Genomic DNA, 12,892 nt, shown 5'->3' on the forward strand with positions numbered 1-12,892 from the left:
GTGAGGGAAGTCATTAAGAACTCTTCTTTGAATAGGTAGAGGTTCATTTATGTTATTAGAGGTGACAATCAGAGCTCAGAATTACAGTCTCGTCTCCATACTGCTGAATTGAAGGTACCACGCTCTTTTGCTAAAGAGCTCAACTGGAAATTCAAGGCCTCAGCACAGTGGCGTATAACATCCCGTTGATAAATGATAAAAATGGTGAGCGCTATACCACATTCATCATTCGTACTTCCATAACTCACGTGGCTATTGAAATCTCCGCGTGTGTTGTTGGTTGATTCAAAAAGGAGAGGACTTGTTGAGGCCATCGAAGGTTTGGTGGCTTGTAGGCATTAACAAACGTCAGTTCGCTCAGCTTAGTCACGACCAGGTTAAAATCATCATCACTTCACGCTGTAACAATTTCGATTTGCTTGATGTTGTTACGGACATATGTCGCTATGCCTTACACATGATAATAGGTTGCTCCTACTAGCTGGTAGTCGCATATACTCCCTCTTCTCTAGAAGTCTTCTTCAGTGGCAGTTTCCCGGAGGAGTACGATGTCTATATTTTGGCCAAGAAGGAATTTTGAAAGGTGTTCGCATTCTGATTTGCTGATTCCTTCAACGTTAAGATGATAAATTCGGAATTGAGGTCTGAGATTTCTAGTCAGTTGTTTTTCAAATGGATTTTATAAGGAACTTTCACTTCTGATTGCTGCATGTAGTTAGTAGCTAGGAGATTCGTGGATAGACTGGCTGCCGTGATTGCTCTAGCTCATTCAGCATTATCCAGGGTGCACCACGAGGAGGCGAGCGAGATTTGCACCCTGACAAAATCCAAACTGGACAGAAAACGTGGGAAGAGACCACAAACTGGAAATGGTTAACAAACTTAGAGACAGCTAACTGGGAAAGGTTAAGAAACTTTCGAAAAAAGAAAAACTTGGTGAAATATACTGCATGGAACTTTAGAAGCATAGCACACAAAGAAGAAATAGATAAAATATAAAATTTTGAAAATATAGAAATTTCAGTTCTTACAGAAACTAAAAAGAAACTTAAAGGAATAAAAGAGACAACTAATGAATATATATTATATAGGAGGAGGGTTTTAGGATACATTGTGGTTGGTCAGTGAATTTAGCCTGTAAAATTGGTGATTTTTGTCAGATTTATTGTGTTTTGTTTTCTTAGAAAATTAGTGTTTCATAGTATATTAACGATGATATTAGTGCTTCTAGTATTTTATAGCATATTTTTATTAAGATATTTTAACAATTAGTTCAAAATGGCGCAAAATACGCACAAGAAAAGTCATGCTAAGAAGAGCATCAAAAGCGAGAAAAAGAAAAGACGGCTAACTAAATGAACTCTGCTAACTAGGTTATTGGTGTTGTGGAGAACGCTAGTGAAAATGAATTAACCTCGAAAATAGCAAAATTGAAGCAAACGATCAAAGAAATTACGCTGGAATTACAAAAAGTCGAGAGATGATTAAATGAACATAGGGAGAAAATGAAAATTAAACAGTAATATACGAAACAACAGTGCAGGGAAACAGGAAAGTCAGGAAGTAACGGAAAGTAGGTAAGTAAGTGACGTTGTTTGTAATAATAAAGACGTTAATTGGTTTGGTGGCTTTATAATAAAACATGCTATTCAAGAGGAGTTATAACTTCGAGTTTTCCTGGAGCGAAAATTAAGAATATAAAGGAAGCAATTAAAAAACAAATAGAGAAAACTAAAGGAAATCGTATTTGCAGTGGATACTAACGACTTAACTAGTGATAAGTTTAGTATGAGAGAGGACATGAAAGGGTTGTTGGAAGAGGCGAGAATGAAGAGTGAGAAAATGAAAATCATCAGTATTTTACCTCGCTGTGATAAAAATGATTTCAGAAGAAGGGCTATGATGGCAAACAATTCGATACGTAGGCTATGTAGAAGGAATGGATGCTAGTTTTTGGATGTGTAGAGTGAGTTTGAGGGAAGATTGGATTTGTGTAAGAGGGAAGGCGTATACCTGAATGCGTTTGGTATCAGGAATCTAGAAAAACTAATAACTAGTATGAGACCCAACACAGAGAGTCAGGGTAACTAAATTATAAAGGGAGGAATGGTGAGAATATGAGTGTAAGAGAGACAATGTCATATAGCTGTGTTAATGACGGGAATGAGCTTTGTCATAGAAATGTTGACAAGGAGAGCACAATTTCGACTTTGTGTTCGTCCGGTTTGGACGCAACAAACGTATGAAAATGTGCCTATACGTATATGGCACCAGAGAAGAACAGAGATCTGCAAATTGTCCAACTGTGTCATACAGACTGCACACAACAGTATACGAAAGAAGATGCAGGTAGACTATTATGTCTGTTCACGAATGCTAGGAGTATCAAAAACAAAGGGGTGGAGTTTGTTGCCTTAGGCAATATGTTGATACCTCAGAATGAAGGCATTAGCGAGACCTGGCTATCAGAATCAGACATACTAACTAGTATCGAGTGTCAAGGGGACACTATTTTTAGAAAGAATAAGAGAGGAGGGGATGTGGTGCTAATGATATCGGATGACTTGAATCCAGTTACAGTTGAGAATTCAGGTATATGATTGTAATAGTTCTAGTAACAGTATTTCATGTGGCAGTGAGATTGAATCCATCTGGTGTGAGGCAAAATCTAACAAGATCAATTACATAGTGGGGTGTTGTGTAATAACAACCCACTATGTAATTTTAAGCTACATGGTGGATCCCTTGCTAGTGATGAAGAAATGGATCACCAAATTGAAAAGATGAGCGCTCATAGAATCTCATGAGAAGAATTAAAATGCATTTATTGAACTATTGTGGTACAACTTTCTAAAGCAGCATGTGACAGAAAACTTAAAGTCACAGAATGTTATATTTGATTATAGTGTCAGAGGGCATTTCAGTTAAAGATGTAACTATTCTGCCTCCGGTTGGTGACAATGACAATGGGCCTGGACTATCCTGCTTAGTATGCAGGGCCTCAATTCTACTCATTCTCAGCCGCGACTGCTCTAGTTCTGACTGTCCTCTGTTGTGTTCTGATTGCCTCTCCTCTGCCGATGACTGCAAGCCTCTTTATGCTCATCTCAGTCCCATTCTATTTTGCGATCTAGGGATCTTGCACTAAGGATAGTTAACCCAAAGAATTCGGCATGACTCTTTCATCTTCTTTTAAGTTCGACCCGCTCTTTGTTCTCCTCCGATTACTCCCTTTATTTTGTCTTGCCGGTCAGCAGAAACTTGACTGATCCTAGCAGCACTCTTAGATACTAACTTTAAAGGAGTTATGTGCAGAGCTCGCAAACAACTTTCTCACACACATAACTGTAAACAACTTTCTTGTGCTCTTACACTCTAGCTTACACAAAGCTAGATATGGTATAAAGGATTCACCTGTTAAAAAAAGTTGCTGTAAGGGGACATCCCTGTCAGACTCCTTGATTTATCTATCTGGGATATGACAGTTCATAATTTAATATAATTTGATTAGATTAAAATAGAAAATCTTCAAATAGAAATCAGAAGTTTTCTATTTGAATAGGTCATGTAGCTCAGTGGAAGTGACACTTGCATCCTCTGCATTAGGCCACACGAAGAGAGACTCAGATCGAACCGAATCACGGCCGACTGGAGGAACGTTTTCTGATCCTTTCTTTGACCAGTGCCCGAGTTAGTCGATCTCTGGAACTGTCAGATATTTTCAGGCGCAAATTTATGCTATAGATATGGCATAATGGATTAACTCCACTGAGAGACATATTTTTAAAAAGATTAAATGACTGAAAGCTGAGATATAAAATTATAAAATACTATTTATATTAAGTAAATTTCTCGACTAGTTTCCTCTTCATAGAAGACTTCTTCGAGTTTCGAATTCTTCTGAATGGAAAAATTTATAATACAAAACCTACTTTGGCTCATTTATTTACTAAGAAAGCTTCTTTATCTGGCAGTATTGATCATACTTTAGATAGAAACACTTGGAAAGTTATCAAAGTTACGATTGAATATCAAACTTCGAAGACTCAAACTAACAGCAAATTGAAATTCGAAGCTCTAAAACAAAAACAACAACAACAATCACTGAAATCTAAGTTTCAACTCTGTCCTGAGAAGATTACAGAAAACAAATCGAGTTACAACCTTTTCGCTGTCGAAAAGAATATTCTGAATAATGGCTTTCATTTCGTGAAAACACCAAAACCCATCCTAAAGGAGCTGTTATTTACTGAAATTGAAAAGGCCACCTCTTTCCTTCCTACTCAAGAAGCTCATTCACTCCGTATGGAATCTACTTTTATTATGAACTATGCGAAATCCCGTGGAGACAACATCTCTCCAGCAGAACGTCAAGCAATTAAACTACAAAAAATAAAGATATAATAATTCTTCCTCCAGATAAAGGTAACGCCAATGTCATCCTGAATACTGAAGAATTTAATAATAACAAAATGTTCAAACTGTTACAAACAGATACTTACTGGATTCTTGCCAGAGATACAACTCTTGAAATACATAACCATACAAACAACCTTCTTAGGACAATTACAGTTTCCTAGAAATATTCGTTTATATCTTCGTTCACTTCATCCTTTAATCCCCCGATATATGGATTACCAAAAATTCATAAAGAAAATACTCCACTAAGACTAAATGTAGAAGGCATGCATGCACTACTTATAAACTCTCCAAGTATTTAGCAAAATCTCTTCAGTGCTTATTCGTCTCGACCAATTCTTTTATCAAACATTCTGTTGATTTTGTTTCAAATATCAAAAACATAAATATTAAAAAAGAAGAAATTACGGCTAGGTTTTATGTCTTTACACAGTTCACAAATATACCTTCAGAAGAAGTTCTTATTCTGTTAAAAGATAAATTATCAAAAAAGTTATGTGTTTATTAACCCATTGTGTTAATTCTGACCATTTGCAGTTTAAAGACATTATTTGGAAAACTCTGATTTAGCCATGGGTAATCCCTTATAGACTATACTGGCAAATCTATATTTGGAATCTTTTGGACAAAAAGATATCTCCTCCTTTTTTTTTAAAACCAAAATTGTGGAACAGATATATTGACTACATCTTCTTAATCTAGAGCCACAGTCCTGAGGGGCTAAAGAATTTCCTTGACCACCTCAACAGTCAAAAACGAAAAGTCCAATTTACTGCATAATTAGTGGTTGATGACTCTCTTCCATTCTGGATGTCCAACTCACTCCTATTTCTGAGAAATTAAAAATCTGTATTTACAGGAAACCAGCTCACACCAACACCATGCACAGTCCCATCACTATGCACCTCAATAACTTGGTATTATCTCTACGATATACAAACCTGCTCGCTCATTCCTGTGTTAAGAAGAAGAAATTATCAAAGAACTTCAGTTTCTTCTTACAAAATTTCAGCAAAATAATTTTCGAAACAAACAGTAACTTATTAGTTACTTTTCAATCCACCTCTTTGCAATACTGAAGATAGAAATAGTGAAAAAGGCTTCATATCCATACCATATATCAGCTCTGTTTTGCCAACATTGGCTAAGTTCTTAAAAAAGTACAACATCCGGACTTCTTTCACCCCTCATCTGAAACTCCGTTCCTTGCTCAGTACGACCAAACAAAAACAGCGACCTGAAATATCCCAGCGTTTACCAAATTTGGTACAACTGCAATAAACCTTACTTTGGACAGCCAGAAAAATCCATCGACGTACGTCTTGATGAACATAAAAAAGACTTCACACACGGCAGAACCAGATCGAGTGCTCTCTCGAACCATGTCTTGAATTCTGCTGACTCTGATGAAGAAGACTTCATTCATGAGTCTTATGGGACAAATTTCAAAATATCTTTCGAAGATATGATGAACTAGAAAGAAACTGTGGAATCCAAAGAAAATCTGGATTCTCATTCAAATACATTTCAACACCAACCTCATCTCTAATCTCTCAGACTGCCATTGCGCTACCATCCAACTTTGGCGTTCACGAGATGTTGAAAGTATGCGCACGCCCAACAATAAGGAAATACGCAGAATAGATTCAAATGGTAATATGTTAACGTATAGATTTTTTGTTTTTTCGCAATTTTTTGTCGGTTGTTCCCACTTATTATGTACCCGAAGAAGTCTTCTATGAACACGAAACTAGTCGTGCAACCTACTTAATTAAATTTGTCTCTCAGTCAAGAAAATATACATGTCTCTCATTCAAGAACATCCGTTATGCCATATACATATATACATACATATATACATTTTATACATACATACGTATATATAAAAATATCATATATTTTTATATATACAGTATATAAAAATATAAATAAATAAATCAGCTAACATCTTCATTCTCTTTCAGGATGTAGGCGAGGCCTTTATACCCTATTTATCTTTTGTAGACAGTGGGTAGTTCAATCTCCACGTAGCCACTCAGAGATAGCTGGCCCATGTCTATCATTAATTATAGCAGCCACCGACGAAGAGGCTGGCAAACAAGTGCTGTCATCTCTTGGTACCTAACCCTAACAGGATATGTTACTGTCTGAAATGATGTAGGTACTATGGTAGATTGAGTTCACGGAATGAAAAACCCGATTTTCCGGGAGGAAAAACCCGCTTGTACGTGCCAGAATTGCCTGATGTGTACCCTCAGCGAGGGGTGTGAGACATGTTTGATAGTATATGTGAATGCAGCAAAGAGCTCAGCTTATTACATCTATTCTGTGATGAAGTATAATATTACTCACTTTGAAAATAATACTGATGTGCATAAAAATTAATAGAATTAATCATAATTAAATTCCTGTTATATACAGTGGTGTACAAGATTTGAAAGTACACCATGAAAATGTTACATCATTACCAACTTCCGATCAACAATTTCCCTTCAAATTAATCGGTTATCTGTCAAGACTTCAACATTATCAGATCTTATATTTCTATCTTTTTAAGGCACTTTGTGCTGTATCATTCCGTCTACAGCTTGGTCGTCTTCTGAGTATTCTTCCTACCATCCTGTCAGAGAACATTAAGTGTCCATATCATCCGAGATTAGGTCTACTATCGCATTCCTTATCTACTATCACTAACTTTACCAAACCTAACCTAACTTAAATTCACCAATCAAATCAATAAAGCCCTATCAGCAGTTACGAAAACTACCACTATCTCTAAGCCCAAGTATCTTCCAGAAGATATCATGAATAAACTTAGAGAGAGAAATAAAGAAAGGGAAAGATATTATAATACACGCTCTCCTAAAGATAAAAAAAATTCCTCAACACACTGAACATTTCAGTCAGAGAAGCTCTCAAAAATCACAGAACCCATCAATGGGAAAATAGGTTTCATCTACAAACCCTAATGATCATTCCGTTTGAATATTCTTAAAAAATCTCAGAAAAACGTAAATCTTTCCTCCCATCCAATCAGATCAGGGTTTACCACACACATACTGATGTTGAAAAAGCAGAAGGTATAACAATTAATTTAAAAAAACAGTGCACTTCTACATATGAAAATTTGAACATCAATCATACATAAGGCTCATCTCCATGTTAGATGCACACTGAAACAAATGACAAGAATTTCATCCTGATTACTCCTACTTCAGCAAGAGAAATAATTAACATCAATAAGTATATCAAGAATAATAAAGCTTCAAGTCCTGATGTCATCACAAACAAAATTATCAAAATATTGCCCTGCAAAGCTATGGTGCACCTAATCAACTTTACAAATGCATTCTCAGAATGTAATATTTCCCTCCCTCTTGGAAAATTGCTGACATTGTTCCAATTCACAAACCAGGCAAAGATCCACATTTACCTCAAAACTATAGCTCCATTAGCCTGCTATCAAATCTAGGAAAAATTGCTAAAAAAGTATCCTCTGCAAACTTCAAGAATCAGTTGACAAATTAAATATCATACGGAGCAAGCGATTTGATTTTCGCCGAAACCATAGTACCATCCAACAAACTTATCTTCTTATTGAATACATTGCTATGGGATACAATTTGAAACCACATGCCAGTGCTATGTTCCTTGACATGGCAAAGCCTTTTGACAAAATTTGGCATTATGGTTTGCTTTATAAACTTATTCTTTCTAACATATATCTGAAGATGATGCATTTAATTAAATCATATCTCATGAACAGAAAGATGCAAGTCAAAATATACACACTATCTAAACCCAAAATGGAATTTTGGCTGGAGTTCCACAAGGATCCTTACTTCCCCCGATATTGTTCGCAATCTACATGGAAGAGATCCCATAGAACCCATGTAGTCCATCACAGCTTTTTACGTAGTTGACAAGATAGTATTAGCTAGATCAATCCTTCATCATATTATATCCAGAAAACTACAAGATAGCATTTTAAATGGTTTTCCAACTGCAGGATGCAAGTGAACCCATAGAAAAGTGCAGCCATTCTCTTCACGAGATGAGATGCTAATCTTTTCCGAAAAGAAACATCGCTCTATTTGATATCAAAATTCAAGCCAAATTCCTCGGAATACTACTAAACAAAAGATTGTGCTTCAACAACCATATTAAGATCATCTGTGGAAAAGTATCTAAAACTATCGCTCAACTCCACCCTTTGATTAATACACAGAGCACATTAAACACAAGTAACAAAGTACTACTCTATCGGATAGTGATTCGTCCTATAATTAGATGTGCCTATCCAGCTTGGAGCCATACCTCCAATGTCAACGTACTTAAATTGCAGTGAGTACAAAACAAATCTTGCGTTTTATAATAAATGCCCTGTGGTTCATTTGAATTGAACAGATTCGCTGGTACATAAATATCCCATATATTTCCTCATTCCTTCGCTCTCTAGCAGAAAAGTTCTGTTCGAAAGCGACTACACTTTCTAATCAACTGGTAGAACAAGTTGCAGATTACAGCTGAAACGATGTCTACTAGCACAGAAAACCTAAAACATTCTACTCCCTAATGATGTCGTTTACCCCGTTTGTCCTCATAGGGCGAGCTATATGCTCGTAATTTTTTTTTCTACCAATATTCTCTATTTATCAGACAGCCAGGAATATAAGAAGCGTTAAACTTCACCCTCTACAACAGTAGCACTCTGCGTTCCTTTGATACTGTATATGTTCTTCTCAAAACAACTTATTTGCGCCAATTTATACAGGAAGAAAAGCAAAAACAACAACAACAACAACAACAACAACAACAAAATTAAGATTCTGTATGGACGAGAATTGACCTTCGAATTGAATCCAAATCGAATGGGACAATGTCTCCTTTGTTCTTCGAATAGCGATATATTCCACCACAACGTGGGGGGGAGGGGGTTAAACGCACCATAATATCAACAAAAATCTACCTATTTAAATATCATCACATGCAGATCAATTAAAATGCACCTCTGAAATATGAAAAGTTACTTTATTGATTTACAAGAAAATGAAAGCAAATAACTTGGCTTAGAATTTTTAGCGATGAGAAACAAACCAGTACACTATAATGATAAGACACTACTTTACATGTTTTTAGCATTTAAACAAGATAAATTAAGTTACATTTATTTTTTGTGTATGATGATTCTCACGAATCAGATAGCTCACAGGTATGCTGGGGCTTTTCATATATTTCAAGTTTCTTTATTCCCTTACCTTCGCTTGTTTTTAGCTGGTAAACGTTTTAATTTTGCTTTGTTACTAGTTCTATTCATATCTCATTTATCATGTATACGCTGAATTAGCTATGCTTTAGTAACACACTCCTAATAACGCGTTGGCCCATCTCTCTGTGCAGTCACGGCTTGAAGACACCTAGAAACAGATTCCAGAAGGTGTCGAACATCATGCATAACTTGATCCATGACCGCTGCAGCAACTCCATCAGTTCATGCTCATTTCGTGGAGGAGAGGAGGATCAGCAGTTCTCACTCCCACTTTCTAGCATATCCCATGCATGTTCAATTGGGATACATTCAGGGATGTTTGGGGCCAAGCAATCGGACGAATTCTTTGTCGTGTTCCTCCAACCACTCAGTAGATCTATGAGCCCGACAACAATATTCGTTGTCCCGTTGAAAGATGGCACTGTGGTCAGATATGAATGAAGATGTTCAGCTGAGATGCCCTCTAGCGTTCACCATTTAGTGTTTGTGGGATGATAACCAATGGACCTACAGCGTGACAGGAAAATGCTCCCCAGATCATTACTCTATTTCCTCCGGCCTGGTGGACTTCATCTGGGCAACCAGGGGAAGAACTTCATGCTGTTTATGCAATAATGTGAACCCAGCCATCAGCATGGTGCCACAGGAAACAGGAGATAACACCCAGGAGACCCTCTTCCTTCTGTAGAGGTTCTATTGCTGACTTTTCCCATGTGAGGCACTGGTTGTGATGTGTGGCTCTCATCATGGGTATCCTTGCTGGTCTGCAACTGTGGAACCCAAGCGAAGTGAAGAAAAATATGGTTTTATTGCTTCCACCTTCCCTTGCTGTTTTTTGAGATTTGAAGTAAACATGTGTTATCCACATTTCAACCAATTGCTTGTTATTTATTGATTTTTATTATTGAGGTTTCCCTCCTTCAACCAAGGCTCAGTATACCTTCAGAAGTGTTAAGTAATACTTGGAGAAAGTGTGTCGTGAGTTAATTCCAGTATTTATATATTTTTTCTGAAACGTTTTTTAATAATGGAAAACTGCTTAGAACTCGGACTTTGAAAAGGAAAGCAAATGAAAAAGGTGATGATAACCCTAATTATGATACACGTGTTTTAACGGCAAGTAAATCTGATACTATTAAAGTAGAAGAAACAAGTAGTTCAAAGAAAAAATATAGTAGGAAATATAACAGTTCATATTTGGAATTCGGGTTGACTTGATGTGGAGATGAAAGTGAACAGAAACCTCAATGTGTTTTGTGTTATGAAGTGCTGTCGAACGAGTACATGAAACCTGCAAATCTCCGATGACATTTAGAAACTAAAAATTGTGATGTGAAAAATAAGCCAAATGAATTTTTTCAGTGACGCTTAGGGACATTAAATCATGGGAAAGATATAGTTTTGGCCATGGATTTGATTAATAGCTAGGCAATGCAAGCATCCCATCTCTTAAGTTTGCACATAGCGAAAACAGAGAAACCTCTCCTATCTAGAAAAAATTACTATTTCCAGCTATAAAAGATGTGATAAAAACTATGCTTGGCACAAGTTACTGAAAGATATTGATTTGATTCATCTTTCAAATGGCACTGTCGTTCGCAGAATTAATGATATGGGAGGAGACGTAGAATTTCAGTTAATCGAAATAGTTAAGAAGAGCCCCTATTATGCATTACAAATGAACGAAACTACTAATGTTACAGATGACACGCATTAATATGCTACGTAAGATATGCACACGATAACAACATTCATGACGATATTATGTTTTGTAGAACTTTGCCATTCCAAACAGGTGGAGAAGAAATATTTCACACTCTCAGTAATTACATAATTCACAAAGGGATTCACTGGGGAAAATGTTTGGCTTCTGTTCGGATGGAGCTCGCACCCTAACAGGCAGGCATAGTGGGGTTATTTCAAAGGTTGAAGTAGCTCCAGATATGTACTGGATACATTGTTTCATACATAGGGAAGAGTTAGCCTCCAAAGGAATGCCACCAGAATTTAAAAGTGTGCTATACAACGCCGTAAAGCTAGTTAATTTTATTGAGGCTCGACCGTTAAATAATAGGTTATTTTCAGTACTCTGAGAAAGTTTTATTGTTTGTAAATGAACGTAATTCTGATTTTGTATTACTCCTTGATGACGAAGCATGGTTTTCAACACTGTCTTATATTTTAGAAATTTTTTTGAAATTAAATGAACTAAATCTCTCCCTTCAGGGAAATTCTTCAATTTTTCTTGATACCTTCGACAAAATAAAGGCATTCGAGAAAAAACTGGTGTTACTGATTAGTTATATAAAAGACAGACAATTTGTCAATTTTCCAACATCGGAATCCATTTTAGTGGAAAATGATATTTTTGTTGATTCTGAGTTTCTGAAAAGGGTTTCTAATCACCTCAAAACTCTGAAACAGAATTTTGAAACATATTTTCCGAATAAATTTATAGGAATGAATTAGCGATCCATTTGAGGCCTACAGTCACGAGAACGACTGTAGAAGAAGAAGCTTTCGTTATCGGAAAAAGAACAGTTAATTGAGCTTTCAATTGGCAGTGGGCCTAAAATGCAATTCACTGATCCTGGTTTTGCTCGATTCTGGATCTCGCCTTCAGTGAGAAGTGAATTTACTAAATTATCCGAAGAAGCTTTGAAAATCGTCATGCCGTTTTCTACAACATATGTGTTTTTGTGAGAAAGGATTTTCATCGCTCCTTCAAACAAAAACAAAATACAGAAATCGTGTTAGAGTGTGTGTGTGTGTGTGTGTGTGTGTGTGTGCCGATCTTCGACTGAAGTTGACCAATATTGAGCCAGATACCCATCAATTCTGCAAAGGCCGAGAAGCCAACTATCTCAGTAAAAATCAATAGTAAATAATTATGTCATATTATTTATTTGTTTAATAAAAATTAAAACTTTGTTCAATGATGATACAATTTTAAACGTTTACTTCCATTTTAAGTAATTATTTTTCTGTATGTATTCAAAACATGCTTTTAGATTTATTATGTTATAAATGGCACAGTTTTTCTCAAATGTTGGTAATACCCACATAGTTTTTTTTTTAAATTACATAACTTAGTGTTCTGTATAATTGTTTTAGGTATTTTACGGGTTCTTGGGCTTAGAAAGGTTGAGAAAAGCTGGTCTAGATTAACACCACCAAATACCGTGTCATTACTTCATCAAGAAT

Source organism: Typopeltis vanoorti, chromosome 15 (genome assembly GCF_054136105.1).
Source record: "Typopeltis vanoorti isolate ZY-2024b chromosome 15, IOZ_Tvanoo_1.0, whole genome shotgun sequence".
NCBI classification, from domain to species: domain Eukaryota; kingdom Metazoa; phylum Arthropoda; class Arachnida; order Uropygi; family Thelyphonidae; genus Typopeltis; species Typopeltis vanoorti.